General features: G+C 45.8%; 1 long non-coding RNA gene across 1 annotated transcript in view; it reads right to left on the bottom strand.

Moving 5' to 3' along the window:
* Positions 1–15155, bottom strand: part of LOC148057508 (uncharacterized) — a 90596-nt gene extending 75441 nt beyond the window's left edge. Inside the window, exons 1-2 of the long non-coding RNA XR_015702347.1 lie at positions 15019–15155; positions 13721–13854 (exon numbers count right to left, since the gene is read on the bottom strand). This is a non-coding gene — a long non-coding RNA (uncharacterized LOC148057508). The remainder of the gene's footprint in view (positions 1–13720; positions 13855–15018) is intronic.
* Positions 15156–16659: the final 1504 nt, after the last annotated feature.

The following is a 16659-nucleotide window of genomic DNA, read 5'->3' as shown; positions in this document are numbered from 1 at the left end:
TAACTGTTGCTCTCCTCTTATTATGCCAACAAAGTCCCAGCCCTGTGAGACACCTTGTCCTTTTATACCTGCCTAGCACCTGGCAGGAGATGGGAAGGCTTCATGCAGGGCAACTGCATGGACACGGAGGGCCCAGGGCAAAGCCAGGCTTTCTAGGTAAACTAGGGCCCAAGGTGCCTGCACGCCTCTTACATGGAAAACAGGACAGACACCATCCAATAGATCCTCAGGATCCTCTCCAGTGATCCATACCGGATCGCTGTTTTCCACCACTTTGTCTGTAAAGCACAATAACAATAAACTTTCACTTTTGTGCAAGTGCCAAGATTTCAGAGAGTTATTACTTGTGCAGTGACAATACAAAACAGCCCTGTTACAGTCCAGGCTTTATGGCACCTGGATATACCTCGGGACAGTTGCTGACAGCAGAGCCAAAGGGATCTTGAAAATAAGTACAAGGAATGAGGCAGGGTTTCATATTTGGCAAGTCAGCACTGGAGAAGCAGAGATCCACGTGTCATTGTAACATTACACACTCTTCTAGGGAAAAGATGCTGAAAGCCCCTCCGGATTCAGGCATTGTTACTTCATTAGCGTTATTTGCAGTGGCACAGCACAGCAGAGCCTCAGCCACATCAACTGTGCAAACACAGCATGAGGAAAGGGAGCCCTTGCCCCAAAAGACTTGCAAATACTCCAACAGCCCCTCAGTAGAGGACACTAGTTTTCTGAGCTGGGTGCAACGATCAGCTCTGAGGAGTTACATTTGGGCGTTACTTCTGCAAGCAGATAAAAGTTTGCCTCCACCCATGCAGGGAGCCCCCGGACCAGAAGTCAGCTCTGAGCTGGACACTGGGCAGTCAGGGTCAGCAGGGCCCTGGGTGCAGGGACGTCTGCTTGGGACCAGGGCCTCAGCAGCATGATGGGTGGCTTCATGCTCAACCCTAATGGACCACAAGACATATCTTTGCAGAGAAATCTCAAATCTCTTCCCTGGGGATAAACGTGTTTGGAAGCCAGTGGTTTAAAATCCCTCCACAGTGATTTCAGAGAAGAGAAATGCATGTTTGCAAGCTCTCAAGAAATCACTACAATTTCCTGGCAGCTACACAAATTCTGAGGAGGCTGCAGGCACCCTGGGACCTACATACCCCCAGCTGAGGACAGGAGTACCTACACTGGCACAACACATTTTCCCATTTTTTTTTCCCCCCCCTTTTCCACACTGCCCCACCTCAGAGGTCACTTTGGGAAGACAAGGATTAGGGATGCTTTGATCAGACTTGCCTTGTTAACAGAAAGGATGAACTCTCCATGACATTTTGATGTTTTGAATGCATACACATAAATTTATTAATGTTTCTTGGGGGGCTGAATTTGTCTGGGAGGGATGCACAGTTGCAGGGGCAGGGATGGGAAGGGGTTTTGCAGGAAACAGAAAGCTTCTCTAGCCTTGGAGGAGTTATTTGCCACCCAGGGACCAAGGCTTTCAGATTTTTTGCAGAGATTGATGGTTTCAACATGTAGAAACACTGAGGGAAAAATATTTTGTGTGTGTTCAGTATCCAAGATTTCACTATTTTACTTGCAGAATAGACTGATTCTCTGTGCTCATTCAACAGGAAGTTTGCTTTTGGGCAGGATAGGCCAGAATGGGAAAATCTGCGTCCAGATTTCAATTGCTCCCAAAAGTGCAGGCACACGAGGACTCAGACTGCTGTGCAGCTAGTAGCCAGCTGTGCATTAACACTCCTCTGACACTGGGGCAGGCTAAGCTTCTATGGGAAAACCGATCCTATACCTTAAACCACGTGGCATGCTGCTCCACAGACCCCGGAGCCCAGTAATGAAGGAGGACGGTATTAACATTCCAATCAAAACATCCAGGAGGAGGAAAAGGAGAACTGGTACTTCCAGTGTCAACTCCAATTAGGAGGAAATAGAAGCCACAGATGAGAAATAGGAAGCATCTGTACGTGAAAGCATATTTAGCTTTGAAGCTGGTGTGGGAATATTGGCTTAGTCCTTACTTTCCCCAAGCGTTATGTCATCTCACGTGTAATGTTGACACTTACAAGGATTACTTATTAAATAATTCCTTTACAAACAACAGGGAATAATTCTGGCCTTTGATATAGGCAGATTATGATCTCAGATGCTACTATAAAGACCTTATATTCATCTTAACAGGCTAAGCACATTAAGAATCAGGGAAGAAAATACAAGAATGCAAAATATGGAAAGTAAACCAAAGAGCAGGAAAAATCAGAAAAGCCATGCTGAGCCACAAGTTTTAGTACCTGAGAAAGGGAAATTAAGAGATTAAATCAGTCTGCACCAGTCTTCAATTAAGTAAAAATTGTGTTCTATGCCTATCTGGGCAGGCGGCCTTCTTTTCTTTTCTTTTAAACTGTTCCCCATTTTGGGACTGCGAAGGAAAAAAAAAAGAGTTTAAGAATAGCCTGCAGATGTCTAATTAACCTGACACTGCCCTCTGGTCAGGCACAGCCAGCTCCCAGTTACCTGCAGGTGCTTTATACAGGTTGTGGATGAAGCCTGGCATGATGCAGAGACTCCCAGGCCAGCTCTATATGGGTGCAACACTGCACGTACACTGCTATCCTGCTCCTCCTAGTCCTGGAGCAGTTTAGCCTGTTTCAAGCAGCACAGAGCCTGAGTTAATGAGCTTTGCCAGGCCTGAACCAGCTCTCTGAGGAGCTGGCCTGGATACTGCTGCTCTGCTGCAGAGCCAGGAGCACCAGGGGAGCACAGCACATGGGCACCCACCACCACGTCAGGCTCCCAAATGTTGTGAGCAGATCAGGGGACCAGAGCAGTGACTTCCCTGGGGCTGTTTGTCCCAGGAAGGCTCGTTATTCAGGCACAGGGATGGAGGAGCACAACCTGCCAAGCACAGACCCTCACCCCCCACCCAGGGCGCTGTGTCCATCTGCATGTTGCAAAGTGCCCAGTAGCTTCCCCATCGTCCAGGGTGTCCAGAACAGCAATGAAATAGCTACAGCTGCTGAACTGGCCATCACCTGTGCCCTGAGTGGTTTGTGCTGCAGTCTGTATTATACCCAACTGAGTGACAGAAATAAGATCTGTGCTGATGGAGGGTCTGAACTCAATGCTCAAATCAGGCCTGAAACAGAACTGCAGTTGCCGTGTCTGGAGAACCTGGACCCGGCATTGCGGTCCAGGCAGGCTCTGCTTTGTGGAGAGGCAGCAAGACTCCTGTAACACTTTACAGCAAACTTGGAGATATTTCTGCCTGAAGTCCTGAACAGGCAGATGCAAGGGGTCAAATGATCCCCCCTGTTACAGCACACCTTAGCTTCAGGGAAATTATACTCAGGGTCACTTTGGCACCAACCTTTTTTTTTTTTCTCCTAAAAAACTGTCCTTTCACTAGGACGTTTTTTCAAGCTGTCCCCGTCTGAGCATCTGCTATAACATAGATGTGGGGGACTGACTCCTTTAGAAACAAGCTGAACCAAAAAAAGAAACAGCATTAATTTAATTTGTTTTCTCAAACTGCAAACCCTCGTACATGCTTAAAGCAAATGAGGCATTTAAGCTGAGAAAATGCATTGGGGCCCTTCAGCAGCACTTCCTTCAGAGGAATGAGAATGGGAAAGGCCCTTTTCATACTGTCCCATTGTCCCAGCCAGCCGCTAGGTGTTCGGCCCTGGAGCTCCAACTAGCAGCACAGTATGGGGTTACCCAGGGCAATGAGCGACAAACAATTTAAAAACTTTTCCATAAATCTGAAAAACAAAGAGGCTTTTTATCTCTGCACTGAAAAGAGTAAAGGAGCAGAGCCTCCATCCCCAGAGCCCACTGCACCACTATGATCAGAGCAATCAAGCTGATGGTCTGACAGCAGACCTGCAGAAGGCAGCCCTGTTCTTACAGCAAAGAGAAATCGCTCCAGAAATCCTTCCCAGTTGCCTGCTACAAAAGGGGAAGCCCTTCCCCCTGGACCCCAGTATCCTTCCTGCTGGTGAAAGCATGCTGCCGCTTCTCCTGCTAGTCACACCATCAAGAGGCACAGCTCCCTCAAGCCCCTCTAGGGTCACAGCAACATGACAAAGGCAGAATAGGGCCCACTATCAGCCTCTTCCTGAGCTTTAAGGAGAAGCTTATGCTCTTTAATAAAAGAAATCAAGCCAGAAACTTTTTTTTTAAAGCAGTAAGTGGAAAAGCAAAGCAAGAAGAACTTTTTTCCAACCTAGAGAGTGGCACAGAGGAGAGAATAAAGACTGAAATGACTAAAAGCCTGGAGAACATTTTATAAAACAGTTATTTTTCCCCCCAACAATGGTACTCTGTCCCTGACATGAATCAAAAATGTCACAAGGCAGTTTGGTGAGGCCGCATGTGAATGCTGGGTATTGAGCTGCAGCAGCTGCAGGCAGACTTTGTGGTTAACCCTGTGAGACTTTCACTGCTACAGCTGGCTTCGATTCTGTCGCCGCGTCCGAGCAGCCGCTCCTTCCCACTGCGCTGCTGCTAAACATAATTGCAGCCTTATCAGTCTCTGCATTTCATTCCACCGCAAGCATCACAGGACAAGTTCAATGGTAAAGACATCAAATTAAGAGATCTCTCTCTCTCTCTCTGTTACATACGAGCCTTCTTTCTTTTAAGGTCTTAAGTTTATGTTTTATATACTTTAAAAGACTAACAGCCCAAAGTGACCTGAACTCAGACCTGTGCTTATTCAGGAACCATCAGTTCACTTTGCAAAATCTTGAAGAAGAGAATAAATCATCTTTACCTACGCCACTTTGAAGCCTTCTCTCCAATACCAGTACTAGGATGTCTGTTGCCATTCCCTTAAATCCAAAACACTAAGACAGGCTGCCCACTTGCATTATCATCTCCATGGTATCCAGCTCTACAACAGGACACTTTTCCTAAAACTTTCAGCATAAATGATGCTCTCTGCTTCTGCAATACCAACAGCAGAGTCCAACAAGGCAGTAAAGTTAGTGAACAGCAAATATTTTGTCTCAAGTGTCATGAAAATTTCTGCAGTTCTTCAAGCTGTTGTTAGAAGCCTACATTATTTTCATCTTGCCTCATATAAATTTCTCTTCCTCGCAACATGACTTCCCCACAGAAAAAAAGGTAAGGAAAACAGAGCTGGAAGGAGAGACGCACAATTCTCAGGAAACACAAGCCTGGTTTTGCATGAAAGTTTCAGTTAAAAAATCTTTTAAAAAGTTACACTTTTTCGCAATCTGTAACCAGCTTCAATCACCACATCCTTCCCAAGACAGCATTTTGAACAGAGGTCTTGACTACTATCTTTAAATAGATTCAGAATTGCTCTAGTGACTCTGAAGTAAACCCCTCACAGAAAAAAAAATATGGAATTGGTTTTAAAGTCTCATCAAAACAATTTAGCTTAGTGCAGTAAGTTGCATGTACTTCTCTGCACCAGTGCAAGCCCTTGCATACTGATTAGTTTCATTACAGAGGTACAGGCTACCGCAAAGGCAGCATATTGGACCAGAGCGCTCCTGGACTAGATTCCTGTGCAAAAAATGGAAACCTGAAAGTCTAATTTCATTGATGGATTTATGTGCACACAGGCATTTATTGGGTCAAGCTTTATGCACTTGCATCAGCATAAGCCCACAGCCAGGTTAACTAAGTGGAAGATCTGTTCACTACTACAAAAGTGATTTAAAACAGAGGCCCTATCATCATCCACCTGTGATATTTGCAGGAAATTCTGTTGGGGTCCTGCTTTCTGATTGTGTGAATCTTTCCTTACAGGGCAGGCTTGGCCTTCTGTAGAAGGAAGGCTGCAGTCCTAATAAATATTCGGTGGCTTTTTGCCACTGCATGCACCATCATCACTTGCTGACACCCTCCCCCCCCACCCAACCCCCTAAAGTGCATCCCACTTCCTTGCAATCCAGCCCTTGGGCCAGCATTGTCTTTCCAGCACAAATATGCAATGGATATTTTTAAGAGCAAGGCACTAGAAGATAGGTATCAACTTAAAACAGAAGGCCCTTCGGATGTGGCCTCTCAAAGCAACAAGGCATGTGAACATGCATTAGCAACAGCAGCCACTCCCACTTTGTTCCCAGAGTTTTTAAACAGAGGCAAGAAAAAAAAAAATCAAATTCCAATGCAATCAAATTGCTTGTGAGCACACACTATGTGTGCAGGATGGCAGGGCAGCCAGGAAAGCTCCTGCTTCTCTCCATCACCCCAGTCCTCTGCTCCACCTGATAGTGTTTTAGCCTGGAGCATACCTAAGGGCTACAGCACAAACTGTCCATGAGGAGAACAGCAAGATGAAAAGATTCATTGCGTCATTAGGCCACAGTTTGTGCTAATCCCTCAAATTCTGTGGGAGAATGTAAGCACCCAAGAAATAGCCTGCCTTTGAAGAGGAGAACTCAGGGTTGGATTTAGACCACCTGTCATCCTTTTCCTTTACTTAGTCCCTACCCCATCCTTCAGCCCCATTTTCTTTACACTAGGAAAAAAAAAATTAAAAGTCCTCCTTCCCCAATTCTAATGCAAGCCTCCTGACAGCAAGCAGGATTGTTTTAATAAGCCTTGGCAAAGCATGCCCATTTTTATTCACACTATTATAAAAATTAATAAAAAAAAATCAGAGAAAGGAAGAACAAGAGAAAAAGGGACTCTGGGCTGAACACAAGTGGCCAATAAGTGGAACATGGTGCCATTGTAAAACACAGGGATCTGCCCATGCCAGAACCAGCCCGTGGTGCCCACCACAAGTCTCCAGCCTGGGGTCTGCAAATAAAAATTAAGAAGAGAGGGATGGGCAGGAGAAGGAAGCCCTTGCTGCAGAGATGCGGTAGAACTCAGGAGGGAGCTCCCCAGCAGGCACCCTGTCTCTCCCAAGCCCCCACCCGGCCCCAGCTCTCCATCTCCTGCTGGGGCACTGGGCCATGCAAAGCTTGGAGCCCAAGCAGCGAGTGCTACCAGAGGGGTTGTGGGTTTGTGGTGGATGTAAGTGGTCCCTTTTCTTTCTCCCCCTCTCTCCTCCTTCCTGATTTTGGCTCTGCAAGCGATGCTTTGCTGTCCAGGAGCAGGGTTTGTGCTGCAGGGCTCCTGCCTTTCACACAGCAGAGAACCAAGAGCCTATCTGCAAGGTGGAAATGTCCTGCAACACATGCTGAAGAGGAGGAAGGATGTTTATCCTTTTACCTCAGCCAAAATCTACTTTGATTAATTGTACCCAGCAGCCCAAGCACTCCTGCCTCCCTCACTGCACACAGGCCTCTCCTCTCTGCCTTTGCCAGTAGCTGCCACCCCCCACCCTGCCTTCCCCAGAAAGCAGAGGTGGTCAGCACCAGCATCACCTCCCCAGCACCTCAGGTGCAGCAAAAAAAACAGCTGCAACCTCCCAGTGCTTTCACAGCTACTCATTAATATTATCCATGCAGCTGAAAGTTATCAGCCAAGCAAGGGAAGGGTGCCAGGAGTGAAAAGCAAATGAGTGACAGCTGAGCAGTACTGTACCATCCAGTTGTCAGCATCAACCCACTCCTGCCTCCCAGGACAGGGCTGTCTTGGTAGCTGCTGGGAAAAAAAAAGGAGCATTTTCAGATCACACATCTTCAGAAGTCTCCTTCCACATTCCTTGCAAAAATCTCAAGGGCTAGGAGGCCACTTGGCTATAGGGGTTTGGAGCTTGACACCATAAGGCTCTGGCCTTTTCCATAACATGAAGCTGAAAAGTGTCTTTTTAGTCATAATAAAGGTTTATGTCACTTGACTAGCCCAACAGCTTTGTGTTACTGATATTCTTTAAGCTTAACCTATATTGCTGTAGTGAGCCTCCTTACTTGGAGGTAAGGTTTATGTATCTATTTCTGCCAGCATAACTTACACCTGGACTTACACAATGTGAACAAAACACTAAGAACATCACGCAAAAGCTGTTGAAATAAGTAATCAGCATTCCCCTAGGCCTCCCCTTTCCTTAGACCCAGACTCAGAGACTTTTGCCTGCATATAATTTTTCAACATTGATTTGCCCTGTGAAATCAATGGAGCAACTCATACAAGTCAAGGCAAAGCACTCACAGGTCCAGAAACTTCAGCTGTACAGCATCAGTGGATGAACTTGAAAACAAGCACTATCATTGCAAAAATATGCTTTAGGGTCACACCCTCCACAAGGATAGGGGATGCATATTGGCATTGTATGACCGCTCAAATTGCCTTTGTAGATGCACAGAGACGTTTATGTTCTATACAAAATTCTACACCTTTGTTCTCACTAACAGGTGTGCATTATGCATATTTTAAAAAGGCTATGAAATACATGTTTCCAAATTTAAAATGTTTGGACAATTATTTATCAGATTTCACAGACATGTGTCTGTCTCCGATTTTAAAATAATTTTCTGCTGTAACATAACACTTTAAGAGAACCCAAGCCTCATCACACAAGCTTCTCACAAAAACTATCTTGGTGAACTGTATGCTGTCCATAATGAAAGCTACATTTCTCTGTACATTTACCTACAATAAGAGCAGTGAAGAGAGGGTTAGCACGTGACAGAGTTGTGTCAAATCTCTGAAGATTTCTGCACTTTTTGCTTTTTTAAAAAAATGCTTTTGAAACAAGATTTTAGTCACCACAACATTTTAACCCTGTTTGACATTGTAGCTGAGGAACAATCCAGTTTTATTCTAATCTGTTCTGATATTTCCCACATTTTGCATGCTCTGCACAAAAACAAGTTATGGGACTCTGAAACAGCCTAGACAAATTATGTTGCAAAGGTTTCCTGCTAAAAGTTTCAGGCAGAATATATTGGCTAATCACATGGGAGGACTATGCCTGAGAAGCAAGAAGTTCATCAACAGTCATAAAAGGGGAAGAAAAAGTAGAAGTCGTTCAAACTCACAGGACTGCAAAGGTCTGCTTAAGCCTCTGTATGGTAACAGGAATCACCCAAATCCATTAGTGCAGCTCAGCAGAGATACCAATATCAGCAGAGACGCACCCGTGCATCTACTTGCTTTAGTTCTCTTCACATTCTTTTGGAGAAAGGGTAGCACAACCCACACTCAGAGCTCAGCTGCTGAGGTGTGTTTCTGCTTAGCTATTTGTAGACAACACCAAACCGGGAAATCTTAGCGTGAATAGCCATAACTGCAGGCTTTTGGGGGGGGAGACTCAAGTTTTTTTTCTGTAGGTGCCAAGTGCCTGGCATCATAAAGTTGTGGTTGGTAGCCAAGCCCCCTAGACATCACTGCCAGATAGGTAAGTAGCAATTAAGAAAGGCCAGAATCCCATGGAAATCAAGTTTTGCTATTGAAACAAAACAACAAAAGAAAAATCAACAAGTCTCCATTTCAGTGGATTTGGGATTTCACAGGAAGTATTTCCCTGAGACTTGCTATACTATTTCTCTTTTACTTAATCTTACCAAATTCTAGGGACAGCATGGCCAAGAAAAATACCTGCATACAACAAAAGTCAACAAGGAAAAGTTTCCTTGCTTAAATGAATCTTGAAAGGCAGGAGAGTGCAAGCAAATTCTTTGTTTCCTGCTACTTCAGATCAGACAAAGTATACATTTGTTTTCTGCCAGCAGTCACACCTTTTTGGACCATCTTACCATCATCAAGGGAAACCCCAGATCTTTGCTCTGTTTTCTAAAGCATCACTCACTTCAGTGATTGGGAGAAAAACAAGGGAAAAAAAAAAAAGGCTTATTTCTTTGCAGGGCTCCCACCCCACCGCCCCAGTTGCATGCTCCCCTGGCACAGGCTCTGCCAATTCAGCCTCAATCCTGCCCCATGGGTGGTACCTTACCCACCCAAAAAGGTCTTCCCCCATACTCAGCTTCTTACAGCAGAAGGACCTCGCTAGTTAAGGTGTTCCCAAAGGACCCTAGCTGGTCCTGCAGCTCCAGCACGCTTCCCCAGCTTGGAGACCTACACTTAATCGTAATCATTTTTGTTGTAATTAACTGGTAACTGAATGAGCAACAAAGCCAGAATGATCTCAGATCTGCTGCCACATCCCTCCTACCATTCAGGGGTTTTGTTTCTCCTTAGGACAAGCACGTCCTGCCATCCATCCTCCGACCTGCATTGCTCTGCGCAGGGCTGATTTAAAGGGAGAGGTGAGAAATGGCCAGCCTAAAATCCCATCGCTGCTCAGCTCCGAGCTGCTTGGCCACAGCCTTGCCTGCCGAGCCCCTTCCCCAGAGGCCACCGTGTTTATGGCGGTGGCTCCATCACCCAGTGTCCCCCTCCAACAGCCGCCACACGTTTCCCACTCATTGTCCCGCTGCCATTGTCCCAGTTCTCCTTCTGCAGAACAGCCACAACAGCACTTTACATCCCTGAAATGCACCGCACAAATGGGGAGCACAAGTCAAACAAAAGCTACAGCCGCTCTGTTTACTACGGAGAAAGATCAATGGGCTTCAGTGAAAGGACAGGAAGCCCATGTTCTCACTGTAACTTGCTGGTAAAACAGTGAATAGTGCTATGGAGGCTGACAAAAGCTCTTTTTTTCCCCCTCCTCGTACTTTTTTTTAAATGAAGAATCCAATGGAGAGGGTTATCATGTAGTTATCAACAGGCCATGAAATGGGGAACATCAGCAAGTTTATTCAACTCTTTTGTTTGCTCTTTGAGGGAGTTAAACAGAAGCCTCAAAGTGCACACAGAGGAAAAAAGACAGAAAACCCAAGAAAAATCACACAAGCAAAAAGACAAACTGTCAGGATAAAAAAAATCAAGCAGGAGCACGGGTCTGAGGGGTTTGCAACCACATTTGTTCAGCACCTTTCCTGTGTCCAGGGTGCAGAGAGCATGCCAATGGATTGGCAAGGAAGAGCATAGCCAACCTACGGAAACAGCTAACTTCTCCATACATCCCCACAAGGCCACTGCTGTGACAAGCCAGCCCTTAAGGCCCTATTAGAAGCACTATACCTGGTGTTTACACAATTAGGCCCTTCTTCAGGTACATCTGGAGCACTACTCTGGGATGCTCTAGTCTACTCACCGTCTACCTCTTGGCATTTACCTGGCAACATAAAAAGGGAGCTGTGCTCTGGTGGAAATACCACTGGATTGAAGCCTACTGATAAGTAAGGAGTGCGTTGTCCTTCCACAGACATGGCCCCTGTTCTCTTATCAAGGCCTTTTCCACATAGTGAAACAACATTTTGTAGCTACTCATGGAAGTGTTCTTAAAACTCCAGATGTTTTAAAAATGTGGTGATATGACTGATATCAGAAGGTATGCTACTGGAAGAAGGGCAAGCCTGTGTATAAACATCATATTCCCCAGCACCTTCAAACTATGTGAATCTGTCATACAGCCTATGCGTATGCGTTTGGCTTGTGCATTAAAAGTAACATACATGAATATTTAGGTAGATCTCATACATTGTGCACACAATATGCATCACATACACATGCGTAGGTCTACAATGCTGGTAAAGAATTAAAATGCTATCATACAACTAATGCCAAGTGTTTTGCAAACATGAGAAGCAAAAATCTTTTTGCTCTCCCAGGACTCCTTCACAATGTCCTATATATAAAATCTCAGACTCCAAATTCAAAGTGAAGCTTAGCACAGGGGAAATTGTGATTTTCCTTGAAGGCTCAAACAGAACTTCAGGATTATATGAGGTTAGTTATTAGTAATGTTGTTCTTCAAAGGACTATAGAAACTGAGAGGACTGATGTCATGGGAAAGCCAAGTAATTGGTGAAAATGTTTTTAAAGGTTAACCTTTTCTTTTACTGCTTTTGAAGAACTGTAAAGAGACTTGATAAGATTTTCTTCCTGCTTGCTTCGTGCCAGAAGTATGATTCCTTGGGCTTATTGCTTGCAGTGAGCCTGTTTTCCTATTTAAAGTTTCTCAGCCCCATTTTATATGTTGATATAAAGCCAGTACCTGCAGCGGTCTATCCAGCAGCCTGAACACAGCAACACATCAGCAAGAGCTGTCCTCCCCACTGAGCACACACTGGCTGCTGAAAAGCCACCAAAAGCCTTCCAGTTCACACTAACCTGTGAGGGGTCCCTAGTGCCCAGGGTTGCAGACATGCATGGGGTATGGTCACTCTTGTTCATTCCGTGTGACTGCAATTTGCTCAAGCTACTGTCATGGAGCTAAATTCAACCAGAAGCATGTGGGTATTACCCTGCTTGGCCCTAACATGAGCATGCTTGACACATGCTGGTGTTTTAACTGCCCTCCACCTGGTTACCCTCTAACATTGCTTGCAGCCCACTTGTCTTGCACAAGACACACATGGAGGGAGGGATGCAAAGGCAGGTTTGAAGTAGTCTTGCCCACATTCAGCTTCTCCCACCTCTGCCTCCTGTGTCAGACCTCAACAGAGCCAAACCAAAGGTAAAAGCATGCTGCTTCCCCAAGATCTGTGGCATATGCACATGGGTAGCCAGAACTTGGTCCTCTTTCTATTCCTTCTTTTAATGAGAACTTGCAGGCCAGTGCCTCTATTACAGTGGCTTGCACCAGGAATAGAGAATGTGTAACAATGACTCACTCCAAACAGAACTTAATATAAGAAGTGTTGCTTCTGCTAGGCATTAATTTCAAGTTCTATAAATTCCTTGGTGTGGTCCTCGTTATACATCGCTTCAGGTTTTTCACTAAATCACACAAATCAAAATTATTATCTTCCAGATATAGTTGAGATGCATTTTGTGTCTATATACAGATAGTGTCAAAAATAGTTATCCCTTAACATCTCTGAATGCAGGTGCTCCTTCCAGAATAAGAGTTTACTTGACAAGGTATTCAGCAATACTTATTACACTTGAAGTGTATATCCTGCCTTAATCCAACAGAACTTTCAGCTTTCTTCTGGAAGCATAACAGTTGAATTGATCTTTTATACAGGGGGACAAATTTAATTTTACAGCTCTGATTTGGAAAAGAATGCCTATTCACAACAGCACTTAAGCCTCACAGAAGTCAATGGGACCTAAACACATGTTTACAATTAACCATGTGCTTAAGTGGTGGTCTGAGCAGGGTGAATAAATGTGAAGTCAGTAGGTCTGCTTGCATAAGAAAGAATTATCAGTCTGGGAGAGAATTACAGAATTTGGCTATAAGAGGCTGGAGGATTAGTAACAAATGTGTCATTCCTGTAAGTAATTTACTTAAACCAAAGCCATGGCAGAGCTGTTTAGAGTATGCACTCAGATTAATTTGAAGGACAGACTTAGAACATAATTATCAACCAAGGACAACTGTAAATTTGTAATAATATATCAGAATCACCAACTAACTTTCAAATGAGATCTACAAAACTGAACATCCTGCTCAGATTTAATGAGTTCCAGCCTGTTTCAGAGCTAGGTTTTGACTTCACACAGAAAACTGAGTAAGTAGCAGTGCAGGCCAGAGAAGTAATTGTGGCTCCAAAAAATGAAACCAAAGAGCATATGTAAGAGCCTCCAAACCCTTCCAAAATTATTTTTGCGGTAGCAGTTTATGAGAAAAATATGAGGAGCCATCAACAGAGCTTAAGGGGTTTAAGCTCCCAACTCTAATTGACTGATAAGCATCCTGTAGACTGTCAGATATTTCTCTGGGTACTCTTAACATAACTTAACAGTGAGGATAAATCCCTGTATTGGCCATATTTAAAGAAACACATTATGATTTACAGGCAAGTTTATCATGTAAGTCACTTACCCTCCTTCTTCCCAGGCTTGCTCAGTATTACTGACACGTGAATAGCTGGTACATCTACATTTGATGAAGTTTGCACGCTCCTATTTTACATAAAAGAGGAGGAAAGGGAATCATCTCCAGATGTCACTCCAACTCTGTAAGATCAATGAGAAGTTTAACAATTAAGAATACTTGACCCAGAAGACCCTTAGTTTTTTTTAAATCAGGGCTCCTACTGCACTTTTAATGCATTACAGTCATAGCTGGCTATGGAAGGTGACACTCCAAACTGGACTGACACCACCTTTTTCAGTGCCAGAAGCTAAAATCAACAACAATAAGAATTCGAAGAGCATGCAAGCAACTGCAGTCCTCCAAGACAATGCAGGGCTTCAGCAGCTCGAGCTCAGCTCACCCCAGGGCAGCTGCATCCCACTGGCCCCATGCCAGAAGGCTGCAAGTCCCCACAGGACCCCAGGGCAGCAGTGGGAGCCATCCCCTCCAGATATCTCTCCTCCTCTTCACCACCTCCAAGAGCAGCAGAAACAGCAAGCCAGGCACCTGCACTGGCTTTTCCCCTTGCAACAGAGAGCACTGGTGTCCTTGTGCTCACAGAGCTGGATGTGACTATCCTAAGGCTTTACAGGTAATAACCCAGGTCCAGAGGCTGCGACAGCACTGGAAGTTACTAATTAATTCACCACAGCTGCTCTGCCCTCTCCACAGTAACTAAATCCAGTAAACGTGTGGGTTGTCAGGCTAAGGAGTGCAGGGCTCTGAGGTATGAGGAGGGATATGCTATTTCCTCAAATTTTCCTCTACTGAACTCAAGGTATAATTCCAGGGAGTCAACACATAAAAAAGTGTTCCTTTAGATGCATGCCAAGTACCTATGTACATAAAGCACAGTATGCACGTGAGCAGGGAGAGCGTTACTGCCGCTGAAGTGATTTATATGCACCAGAGCCCCAGTAGGGCTGCTGCTGCATTTAGACATATCCACATGTCTCTGGCTTCCCAGGATAAGCCCCAGCATGGTGTCCTTCCTGGGACCCTCTCAAACACACCCAAGGGGCAGGCTCTGTGCCTGCAAATGCTTTCACAAAAAGGAGACTACCCAGCCCAGCTGCCCTGGCCTCCCAGGACAAGTGCCAGCCCTCCAGTTGTTTAAACAGACTTTTCCCCATAATTCAGACATCACATACACACAAAGTATTACAGCTAGTCTCAGAAACACAGAAAAATTCAAGCAGGTAATACTCTTGCCTTCCAGCAGATCAAAAAATATACCTGTCTAAACAGCAACAAAATACCAATACCTATTTACATGCTGCCATTCCTTCAACACCCTGAGACATTTCTGAAGCTAACATCAGCCTTCCACAGTGTTGGAGACCTTTTCTCCACTGCATAGGTTCAATCCTTCTTCTAAATCCCCCAATACAACTGCAGCCACTACATACCCTTTCCAAAAGCAACTGCTGAGGAGCCTCTTTTAAAACCTCACAGCCTCTGTTTCAGCTGACCCACCTGATCAGCATTAGCAGGTGATCAAAGTCCCAGGCACATCATCTGTTGCTTAATTACCACCAGCTCAGACTGGGAAAACAGGTTAGGAGGCCATCCGTTTGCCCAAGCATGCTCTGCCCTGGTGCATGATCATCCAAACATCATTACCATCACTGTGGCTCCTGGCCAGGTGCAGGAACTTCTCTTGCTGTTTGCTATGAGGTTTAGATCAGCACAGAGGCAAAAAGCAAAGAGAGAAGACAAAAAAGTCCTATGCTTAACCCAGAATTTGTAATCTGACATGGATACACCCAGTTCAATATCAAACTCCCCGGAGCAATTCCCCAATTTACCACACCGTATTCGGGACAGACCAGACGTCTGCTAAGGAGGGTCTAGATATACCCTCCCATTCAGGGAGCCTTTGCTGTGCTGGGGGTGGACAGAGAGTAGCGTAAACCCCTCAGTTTCAGGGTTGATCCCCGCATCCGTCTCAGGAGCTGGCAGAGTGTGCTCACTGAGCACAGGATGGGATGCGGGATGTGAGCAGCAGAGCCGGTCCCTGCCCTGCCCCTGCACTGCCAGCCCGACCGTGTGCCGCGACCAGCGCCGGGCAGCCATCACAGAGGAGCATACGCTCCACAGCTTCTGCCTGGCTTTGGATGCACCAGATGCAGCTGGTCAGCAGGCTGATCAGCAGTATTTGGCACATAGGCTCCTAAAGCCGGAGAGAAACCACAGTGTAGTGCTGGGAATAAGAGTTGTCAGCACCGCAGCGGGAGAGCAAGAGACAGGGATGAATGAAGGCCACTGAGCCGGTTAAATCCGCGCCTGCAAGCACAACGCCTGCCAGAGGACAGACCGACACGGGCGAGGAGGCTGGGGCACGAGGGGTCAGGCAGCTCGGCCAAGGACACACGGCGAGCCAGTGGCACAGTCAGGTACCTGAAGAAGGGCCCAAGATTAACATGACAGAAGGGACATAAGTCTCCTGGTTTTGAGTCCCCTCTCCTCACCCCTACACAAAACAGCCCCTGTGGCCATAGCGTGCCTTTCCTCAGCTTGCTTCCGCTCGTCCTCATTGTAAGAAAGGGCCCTGGCTTCCAAAATGCAGTGTCTCCACTCAGCAGGCCCTGTGCCTTCGGTCACCTGCTGCCTTGCAAAACCCTCCGTGCCAGAATGCCGGGCTCGTCGTGTCCCGCTGCCGCAGAAGCTGCTGCCATCAACGCTGCCTGTCACTCGGCACAAGGAGCAAGCAGCAGCAGGCTTGCAGAAAGCACGAAGGGAAAGAAAGCAGGGCTGGAGTGGCAGAGTGAGCCCCTCTGGGAAGTGGACCCCTTCTTTCATTGGGATGCGATGTGTAGCACTGGTTGCAGTGTGGTTTGGAAGCAGCAAAAGGCACTCATCAGCCCAGAGCAGCTTCTTGCAACCATTATTCTCATTACTCCTTC

This window comes from Nipponia nippon, unplaced genomic scaffold (genome assembly GCF_047370975.1).
Source record: "Nipponia nippon isolate SJK-2023a ecotype South Korea unplaced genomic scaffold, ASM4737097v1 scaffold_1, whole genome shotgun sequence".
Taxonomy (NCBI): domain Eukaryota; kingdom Metazoa; phylum Chordata; class Aves; order Pelecaniformes; family Threskiornithidae; genus Nipponia; species Nipponia nippon.
Note: the sequence above shows the minus strand (reverse complement) of the source record. Positions and strands in the feature narration are given on the sequence as shown.